A 10,627-nucleotide genomic window follows, 5' to 3' on the forward strand; every position below is an offset into this window, starting at 1 on the left:
GCGTGCCACAACTACTGAAGCCCGAGCACCCAGAGCCCGTGCTCCACAACAAGAGAGGCCACGGCAATGAGAAGCCTGCACACCGCAACGAAGAGTAGCCCCACAACTAGAGAAAGCCCACGTGCAGCAATGAAGACCCAATGCAGCCAAACATAAAAAATAAAATTAAAAAAAAAATAAAGGAATAACTTCTCAGAAAGATCAAAGAATGACCTCTACAGGAAAGGAAAAAGGGAAATTTCCAGTGCCAATACAAAAGTACCGAGACTTACACAAAAGTTAGCTGTAATCTTTGAGGAGAAGGAAATGGAGGGAGGAGGGAGGAGGTAGGAGGGAGGAGGGAGGAGGGAGGAAGGAGGAGAGGGGGAGGGGCATTCACACACATCTCGTTGGTTATGGAAATTTCCAAGAAAGATGCCTGGAACGTTGAAAGATTTTTAAGATCCCTGAGCAATGAGAAGGCTTATGGACATTCACCAAGAACATTTCATTGAAGCTGTAGTTTAAGAAACATTAGCAAACCCAACTTGTGCACAAATTTTCCTCAAAAAGAACATCAACAACTTAGCTTTTTTACCTTATACATACTTAGTTTATGTTTGCTGTATATTCATATTTTATTTTTATTTCTTTTCATCTTCAATTTTGGCATTTTTATGGTAGGAAATGTGTTTCCAGCACTGGAAATATGGGTGAGACCTGAAGTGGCTTGACTTGTAACTGACTATAAGGAACAAATTAACTTGTTCAGTACAGTAGCTCCTACTGACTGGGATATGTCCCCAGGGGGCTTAATAAAAAGTGCTGCTTGTGACTCATAGATACAGAGAACAAACTAGTGGTTACCGGTGGGGAAAGGGAAGGTGGGGGGGGGGATTAAGAGGTATAACAAAGGACTTCCATGGTGGTCCAGTGGTTAAGAATCCGACTTCCAATGCGGGGGAGGCAGGTTTGATCCCTGGTCTGGGAACTAAGATACTACATGCTGTGGGGCAATTAAGCCTGTGCGCCACAACGAAGAGCCCGAACGCACCCCAACGAAAGTTCCCACCTGCCGCAACCAAGACCCGACGCAGCCAAAAATAAAAATAAATAAATAAATAAAAACAACTACTGTATTAAAAAAACATTCTGCCAATGCATCACTAATCTTTAAAAAACATGTTCTAAGACCCTTGTATTATCCTAAAGGAAGGAAAATATACTTATTAAGTTTAGACTTTATTAAATATACATGAAAAAATTTCCAGGATAGTTATTTAAAACATAGTAATAAAGTGTATAACTTGTAACTGGTAAAAAGGGAAAAGTTAAATGAGGAAGAATACCTTAACCAATCCTAAAGAAGTCAAAATAAAGGGAAGAAGAAAAAAGAGAAGCATAGAAAAAGTTGGACAATGAAAAAACACTAAATAAGTTTGGTAGAAGTAAATCCAAAGACATCAGTAATCACAGGAAATGCAAATAGAATAAGGCTTCCACTTAAAACACAGATTGTCAGTCTGCATTTTAAAAATCAACTATATACTGTTTTCAAGAGATAGATTTAAACATATGGATTGAGAAGTCTTGAAAGTGAAAGACTAAAAATTATCAGGCAAATACTTTTAAAGAAAGCGGGCACAGATCTATTAATATCAGAAAAAACAGACTGTAAAGAATAACTTTACTAGGGATAAAAAAAGGTCCCTATAAGATGAAAAAGGCTCAATTCACAGGAAGATATAATAGGTCTAAGCTTGTATGCCCCATTACAGAGCTTCAAAATGTATAAAACAAAATTTGGCAAAATAACAAAGAGCAAACAACAAATTCATTGTCAACTGGGAGGATTTTAACCTTCTTCTCTCAGTAATTAACAGATAAGTAGACAAAATTCAAATATAACATGAAAGAGTTAAACAACATTAACACTTTTTAACAAGAGCATTGCATCCAACTATTATATAAGACACACATTCTTTTCAAACACACATGGAATATTGACCACATGACAATTGGCTACAAACAAGGCCATAAAGCAAATCTCAAAATTTTTTTCTAGGTTTGGTATTGTTACATCATTTTACTACAATGCAACTGAGTTAGAAATCAATTTTTTAAAAAGAGAGAGAAAATCTGAAAGTTATAAGGACTTAAAAGAATGTAACAAAACTTACTCCGTGTGTATTATATGATCATAGGCATAAAAATTCCAAAATAATCTATAGAGCAATTATTAGTGCTAATAAGACCATCACATTTTTATACATCAGCAATAAACATCCAAGATATTCTTTATGAAAAAAGAAAAGGTGTGTGTGTATGTGTGAGTGTGTTGCCTAATCAAATATGAAGACCTTTTTTTTTTTTTGGCCACTCCATGAGGCTTGCGAGATCTTAGTTCCCTGACTATGGATCAAACCCAGGCCTATGACAGCGAAAGCCCAGCATCCTAACCACTAGGCCACCAGGGAACTCGCAAGACTTACTTAATTAGAGCAGAATGATGATGGCACAGGAATACACAAAGTGACTAATGGGACAGAATAGGGAACTGAAAAACAGATCCATGCACATATGGAAAACTAGTTCACGACTGGGCAGTTAAGACTATTGGGAAAAGGAGAGATTATTCAATGAATTGTGTGCTGGGACAACTGGTTATCCATATGGAAGAAAATTAAATCATATTCCTTCATCACACCATACACACAAATCTACTCCGGATACACTCAAATCTTAAAGAGAGAAAAAGTATAAAATTTTAGGAGGCAATGGAGGATAGTACCTTTGTTTCTATGTATGGGGTAAGGAATAATTTCTTAAACAAGCACTAGGAAAAGATTGAAAAATTCTACTATATTAGTAAGCACTTCTGATCTTCAAAAGATGCCATAAAGAAAGTGAAAAGTCAAGTCACAAATTGGGAGAAAATCATTGTAACACATATAAACACCAAATAAATATTATATGGAAAATATAAGGAAGTCAATCAGAAAAATATTAACTACTGATATGAAAAATGGGCAAAAGACAAGAACATACATTTTGCAGAGGAAACACAAATGGCAAATAAATTTATGACAATGTACACAAACTCATTAGTAACCAGAGAAATGCAAATTAAGACCACAGTCGAAACCGGGAAAACAAAAATTAAGAAGTCTTGACTCAATAGTAATAGTTGGAGAAATTGTGGATGATAAATGTTCACTGCAAGTGGGAGTAAAAGTTGGCTTGATCACTTTAGATAACTATTTGGCATCACTCCATAAAAGTGAAGATTTATATACCCTACTTCTCAGCAGTTCCCCTCTTTGGCTACACCCCAGAGAAACTTCTGCTCAGTGGGAGACAGGTACAGAATGTTGAGAGCAGCTCTGTTCATAAAAGCAACACTAGAAATCATTAAAAAATAAACATTAGAAATCACCTCTGTATCCACCTACAGGAGAATAGATCATATGTGTTATGATCAACATATGAAAATAAATTGAAGCTGCATGCAGCAACATGCATGAATCTTAACACATAATGTTGGGTAAAAAAAAGATCCCTGGAGACTATCTACTCTATGATACAATTTTGTAAATCTCAAAAACAAGCAAAAATATATATACATAGGGAAACACTACATGTTTTTTTACATGAAAAGGAAAAGCTAAGGTATTTAGAATAATGGCTACATCTTGAGCAGGAGGGAAGGTGTATTAGTCAGCTCAGGCTGCCATAACAAAATGCCACAGACTGTGGCTTAAACAACAGACATTTATTTTCTCACAGTTCTAGAGGCAGGAAGTCCAAAATCAAGGTAGTGGCTGATTTGGTTTTCTGGCGAGAACTCTCTTCCTGCTTTCTTGCTATGTCCTCACATGTCCTCTTGCTATGTCCTTTCCTCAGTGCCTGCGAGCCAAGAGAGGGCCCTGGTCTCTCCCCCGCCCCACCCTTGTTTTTGGCTGAGAGGCTTGCGGGATCTTAGCACCTGGGCCCACAGAAGTGAAAGCACAGAGTCCTAACCACTGGACTGCCAGGGAATTCCCTCTCCTCCTCTTCTTATAAGGACACCAGTCCTATCGGATTACAGCCCCATCCTTATGACTTCATTTGACTTTAATTACCTCCTTATAGGTCCTATCTCTAAATACAGTCACATTGGGCTTCCACATATGAATTTGGAAGGGACTCAATGAGTCTAGAACAGAGGAGAATGTGATGAGAAGAATCATATATACTGATACAAGTTATGTGTGATATTTGAGTTGGGTGATGAGTGAATATTTAATTTATTATTATGATTTATAACTTATGCTACATATATTCTTTATATCAAAAATTATATTTAAGATTCAATGCATCCTATGAAAATTCCAATGGCATATTTCACAGAAATAGAACAAATAATTCTAAAATTTGTATGGAACCACAAAAGATCCTGAGTAGCTAAACAATCTTGAGAAAGAAGTACGAAGCTGGAGGTATCACACTCCCTGATTTTAAACTATACTACAAAGCTACAGTAATAAAAACAGTATGGTACTAGCACTAAAACAAACACACAGATCAATGGAACAGAATTGAGAGACCAGAAAGAAACCCACATTTATATGGACAATTAATTTATGACAAAGGAGCAAATAACACAATGGAGAAAGAATGGTCTCTTCAATAAATGGTGTTGGGAAAAATGTACAGCCACATGCAAAAGAATGAAACTGGACCCTTATCTTCCACCATACACAAAAATTAACTCAAAATGGATTAAAGACTTGAATGTAAGACCTGAAACCATAAAATTCTCAGAAGAAAAAATAGGCAGTAACCTCACCAACATCTCTGTTTTTTTTTTTTTAAATGTTTGTTTACTCTTTTTTTTTTTAAAGGGAACACTATTTATTTATTTATTTATTTTGGCTGTGTTGGGTCTTCGTTTCTGTGTGAGGGCTTTCTCTAGTTGCGGCGAGCAGGGGCCACTCTTCATCGCGGTGTGCGGGCCTCTCACTGTTGCGGCCTCTCTTGCTGCGGAGCACAGGCTCCAGACACGCAGGCTCAGTAGTTGTGGCTCACGGGCCTAGTTGCTCCGCGGCATGTGGGATCTTCCCAGACCAGGGCTCGAACCCGTGTCCCCTGCATTGGCAGGCAGATTCTCAACCACTGCGCCACCAGGGAAGCCCTCACCAACATCTCTTAGTGAAGTTTTTGTGGATCTGACTCCAAAGGCAAGGGAAACCAAAGCAAAAGTAAACACATAGGACTACATCAAACTAAAAAGCTCCTGCAAGGCAAAGGAAACCATCATCAAAACAAAAAGGCAACCTACTGAACGGGAGAAAATATTTGTAAATCATATATCTGATAAAGGTTAATATCTAAAATATATAAAGAACTCATACATCTCAACAACAAAAAACCCAAACATCCCAATTAAAAATGGGCAGAGGATCTGAACAGACATTTTTCCAAAGAAGACATACAGATGGCCAACAGGCACATGAAAAGATGTTCAACATTACTAATTATTAGGGAAGTGCAAATCAAAACCACAGTGAGATAACACCCCATACCTGTTAGAATGAATATTATCGAAAAGATAAGAAAAAACAAACGTTAGAGAAGATGTGGAGAAAAGGGAACACTCATACACTGTTGGTGGGACTATAAATTGGTGCAGCCACTATGGAAAACAGTATGGAGATTCCTCAAAAAAAATTAAGAATAGAACCACCATATGACCCAGCTATTCCACTTCTGGGTATTTATCCAAGAACACAAAAACACTAATTTGAAAAGATATATTGCACCCCAATGTTCATTGCAGCTTTATTTACAATAGTCAAGATATGGAAACAACCTAAGTGTCCATCAATGGAGGAATGGATAAAGAAGATGTGGTATATATACACAATGGAACACTACTCAGCCATAAAAAAGAATGAAATCCTGCCATTTGTGACAATAAGGATGAACCTTGACAGTATTATGCCAAGTGAAATAAATCAGAGAAAGACAAATACTGTATTACTTGACTCATATGTGGAATATAAAAAAAAAAAAGAGCAAACCAACAAACACAGATATAAAGTTCAGATTAGTGGTTAACAGAAAAGAACTGGGTTGGGTGTAGGTGAAATGGGAAAAGGGGGTCAACTGTATGATGATGGATGGTAACTAGACTTGTAGTTTATATAGACCGCTTTGTAGTGACCTCTTTGTAGTATATACAGATGTTGAATTACAATGTTGTACACTTGAAACTTACATAAAAATTATATTTAAAGATTAAAAATTAATGAACTATAGCTGTGTGTATTAATATCAGTGAAATTCAAAATAAAATGTTAATGCTGATTGTATGTTTATGATATGTGTGATTTTCTGTATGTACAAAAGATTTAAAAGTAATGTTTGGGTGAAAAAAACAAAAGCAAAAAGAATACTTACCATATGATTTAATTTATGGTAAGTTCAAAATCATGCAAAACTAAACAATATATCGTTGAAGCACACATGCATAGGTACTAAAGAAAATCAAGAGAAGAATAATTACCAAATTCAGGTTACCTCTGGGAGTATGGAAGGAGGGGCACCCAGGTTGCTTCACGTTGCTGGTGATATTCTATTTTTTATGCTGGGGGAGGGAATATGGGGGAGGGGAATGTTCATTAGAGCATTATACTTTTTTTACTCATATTAATTTTAATTAGTCAAAGATTGTATATAATTGGTTCCTTAAGATGACTATTTTCCAAATGCTTATACTCTCCTTTGAGATACATAAAAACGAACCTGTTTAGTTACTATTTTCACTTCTGTCTTCTTCCTGCTTTAGTCTAAATTCAGCAAACAATTAAATATTTGTCAAGTGAAATCAAGTGGTGTAATCTCACTCTTCCACTCAGATTGGCACCTGTAGGAGGAACACTGCACTCCTCTGCTATCTTGGAGATGTTTACATTTTGGCTGTAAAGCTCGGTGACATTATACCTGCAAGCTAGCTCCAGGTCAAGCTTTTGGGTTAGCTGGCTGTTGCAGAGGGACACTCAGAGGGATATTTTCTTGCTCTTTAACTCTTTCTGAAATACTCTTTCATAAACAGTCCTTATGATCTTTATTTGTTTGTTCTTATCAAACTGGAGTTTGTGTTCATTATGGAATTTTCAATTTTAAACTGGTTCTAATGGCTCTGTTTGATTTTCATTCTGAGGAGTAACCAGGACTATACCTGAAAGAGGGAGGGCAAAGATTCATGAGAAAAGGTTTTTGTTGCTTTGCAGTTCCTTCCTTTATTTATTTAATGAGCATTATTCTTTACGCTCTTTATGTATAATATATTTAACAAGAGGAAAGGAAGAAAGAAAGAAGGAAAGAAAGATAGAAAAAGAAAGAAAGAGGGAAGGAGGGAGGGAGGAAGGGAGGAAGGAAGGAAGGAAGAAGGAAAAAGAGTAAAGAGAAGTCAGGATGACACGGGAGAGAGGTTAAGAAAGCAAGAGTCAGTTAATTCTTCAAAGAGCCAACCTGTGCCGCATTCTTCCTTGGGTGGGAAGTCCAGAGAGATGATCTCTTGGGTTCCTTTATTTTTTGTTTTAAATGTATAATTTCATTATTTTAATTCCATTATTATAATAACATTAAAGGAAATTCTAAGGAAGAAAAACTAATCACCCCTAATTCAATTAATCTATTCTATTATCTTTGTAATAGATTTATAGCGTCTAGACTTACATCCATTGGTCCAGCAGGGGAAGTAGCCAGCTTTCCCCATCCTCCAGCAGGGATGCATTACTCCTTCCTCTGCAGTCTGTTTTTCTTTGCTCGTTCCTCAGCATATCCTACCTTGCTTCCTACTTGAAAAGTTTGGCCAGGGACATTTCTGATGTGTCTGGTCTTTCTCTTTTGCCTTTCTACATAATTTAACATCCTCAGAGATTCTAGCCTGAGAGGTGAAATCTCCCTTTCCCATCCACTGAAGTCATTATATTTTTGGCCACCAGGGGGCATCCACAGACTTGCCATAGACTCAACCCTGCCCCTCCTCAGGATATACACCTCTGGGTCATTTGAGGAGAAAGAGGTCCTTGACTAATTGGTTTATCCCTGTAGAACTATTTTTAACTTTTGTTTCTGTTTTCTACAGCAAATCTTTCTTCTCCTTCCCTCTGATTGTCTCACATGCATGTGTGCTCCTAAGAGATTCTCTGAGACAGCTTCACACTCATTCATGTCCCTTTTCTCTTGGGACATTTGTCCTCAGATTTTGTGTATATGAGGTAGAAGTCTGGTCGTACTTCTGCTTGTCTGAACGTCCTCTCTTGGGGGGAGGGGGAACTTCAGAAACTGCAGCACATTCTATTCAATGTCTCCGATGATGAAGAGTTGAAATCCTTTGAAGGTCCAAAGCTACTTAGAAGCTGAATCTTGGCTGTTAGAAGAGTGATCATCCTGGGTAATATTGTTTTTGACTCAAAATGTGGTCTGACAATAAAATAACAAGACTGATTTCCCCAAATGGCTCAGGACCTGGCCTTGGAAATCACTCTCAAATTGGAGTTTAGACTTGGGTCCAGCAATGGAATAAGTGTTTTGTTTTCCGAGGTGACTACGCTGGAGGACAAAAAAATCAGGTCCCATTGCTTTGTTCTCACACCTCCTCTATATGTGGAGAAATACTTCTTCGATTTTACTTAGTGATTTGGAGATCTTAGAGAGGAGTGTGTAGGTGGTGAATCTAGTGGAACCAACAAACACATAGGGAAAAATGGAGATTCCAGGTTGGAGATTTGACCCTCTTACTGCCTTGAGCTCATGGGCCTCTTATTCTAATCATGAAGACTTCCTTGGTATTTGGTGGACATGAATTTGAGAACAAGATCGGTTTCTTCTTTTTTTTTTTTTTTTAATTTATTTATTATTAATTTATTTTTATGTCTGTGTTGGTCTTCGTTTCTGTGCGAGGGCCTTCTCTAGTTGCGGCAAGCGGGGGCCACTCCCGACATCGCGGTGCCTAGGCCTCTCACCATCGCGGCCTCTCCCGTTGCGGAGCACAGGCTCCAGATGCGCAGGCTCAACAATTGTGGCTCACGGGCCCAGCCGCTCCGCGGCATGTGGGATCCTCTCAGAGCAGGGCCCGAACCCGTGTCTCCCGCATTGGCAGGCAGATTCCCAACCACTGCGCCATCAGGGAAGCCCCCGGTTTCTTCTTAAAACGGCTTGTGCTTATGCACAGGCTGTTCTGAGAAGTGGAATTGCTGGATCATTGGCAATGTGCATTTTAAATTTTAATAGAGATAGATAAATTACTCTCCCAAAAGGCTGTAAAAACTTACAATCTAAAGAAAATAATCCAATTAAAAAGTGGGCAAAAGTGCTGGACAGACATCTCACCAAAGAAGATATACAGATGGCACATAAGCATATGAAAAGATGCTCTGCAACGTATGCCATTAGGGAAATGCAAATTAAAACAAGTGAGATGCCACTACACACCTATTAAAATGGCTAAAATCCAGAGCACTAACAATACCAAATGCTGGCTAGGGCGTAGAGCAACAGGAACTCTCATTCATTGCTAGTGGGAATGCAAAATAATACAGCCACTTTGGAAGATAATTTGGCAGGTTTTTACAAAGCTAAACATGATCTCACCATATGATCCAGCAATTGCACTCCTAGGTATTTACCCAAATGAGTTGAAAACTTATGTCCACACAAAAACCTGCATAGTAGAGTTCTGGTAGCAGCTTCATTTATAATTGCCCCAAATTGGAAGCAATCAGGATGACCTTTAATAGGTGAATTGATAAACACACAATGGTACATTCACACTAATGGAATGTTATTCAGCGATAAATAGAAATGAGCTGTCAAGCCACAAAAAGACACGGAGAAACATTAAGTGCATATTGCAAAGGGAAAGAACCCAGCCTGAAAAGGTTACATGCTGTATGATTCCAACAATATGACATGGAAAAGACAAAACTATAGAGACAGTGGCTGCCTGGGATTGGGCAGGGAGGGGAGGAGGAATGAACAGGTGGAACACAGGGATTACTAGAGCAGTGAGAATATTCTGTATGATACTATATGATATAATGGTGGAAACGTGACATTATGCATTTGGCAAAACCCGTAGAACCATGCAACACAAAGAGTTAACCCTAATGTAAACTATGAGCTTTAGTTAATAATGTATCAAAATTGATTCATCAGTTGTAATAAATGTATCACACAAGGGCAAGATGTTAATTATAGGGAAATTGGTTGGGGGAAAGGAGTATTTAGGAACTCTCTGTACTTTCTGCTCAGTATTTTTTTGTAAACCTGAAACTACTCCAAGAAATAAATTAAAAATAATAATAAATTTACAGACTTATCAAGAATGTATATCTCATTTCTACTATCTTTGTTTACATTGGTGACAGAATTTTGACAGATGTGCAAGTTTGGTCTTTTATTATTGTTTTAATTGCATTGCCCTTTGTTCTACGCAGATTGACAAGTTTTCCAGATCCTTGGACTTTCCAGGTTTGCTTGTTATAAATCACCTGTTCCTTTCCTTTGCCTGTTTTTCCAGTTGATGATTTTTTTTTTTTTTGATGTGGAACTGTGGCAGTTAATTTTTTTCCTTTTTTTGCTCATTCATTCTGTTTTT

Source organism: Balaenoptera musculus, chromosome 11 (genome assembly GCF_009873245.2).
Source record: "Balaenoptera musculus isolate JJ_BM4_2016_0621 chromosome 11, mBalMus1.pri.v3, whole genome shotgun sequence".
In the NCBI taxonomy this organism is placed as follows: Eukaryota; Metazoa; Chordata; class Mammalia; order Artiodactyla; family Balaenopteridae; genus Balaenoptera; species Balaenoptera musculus.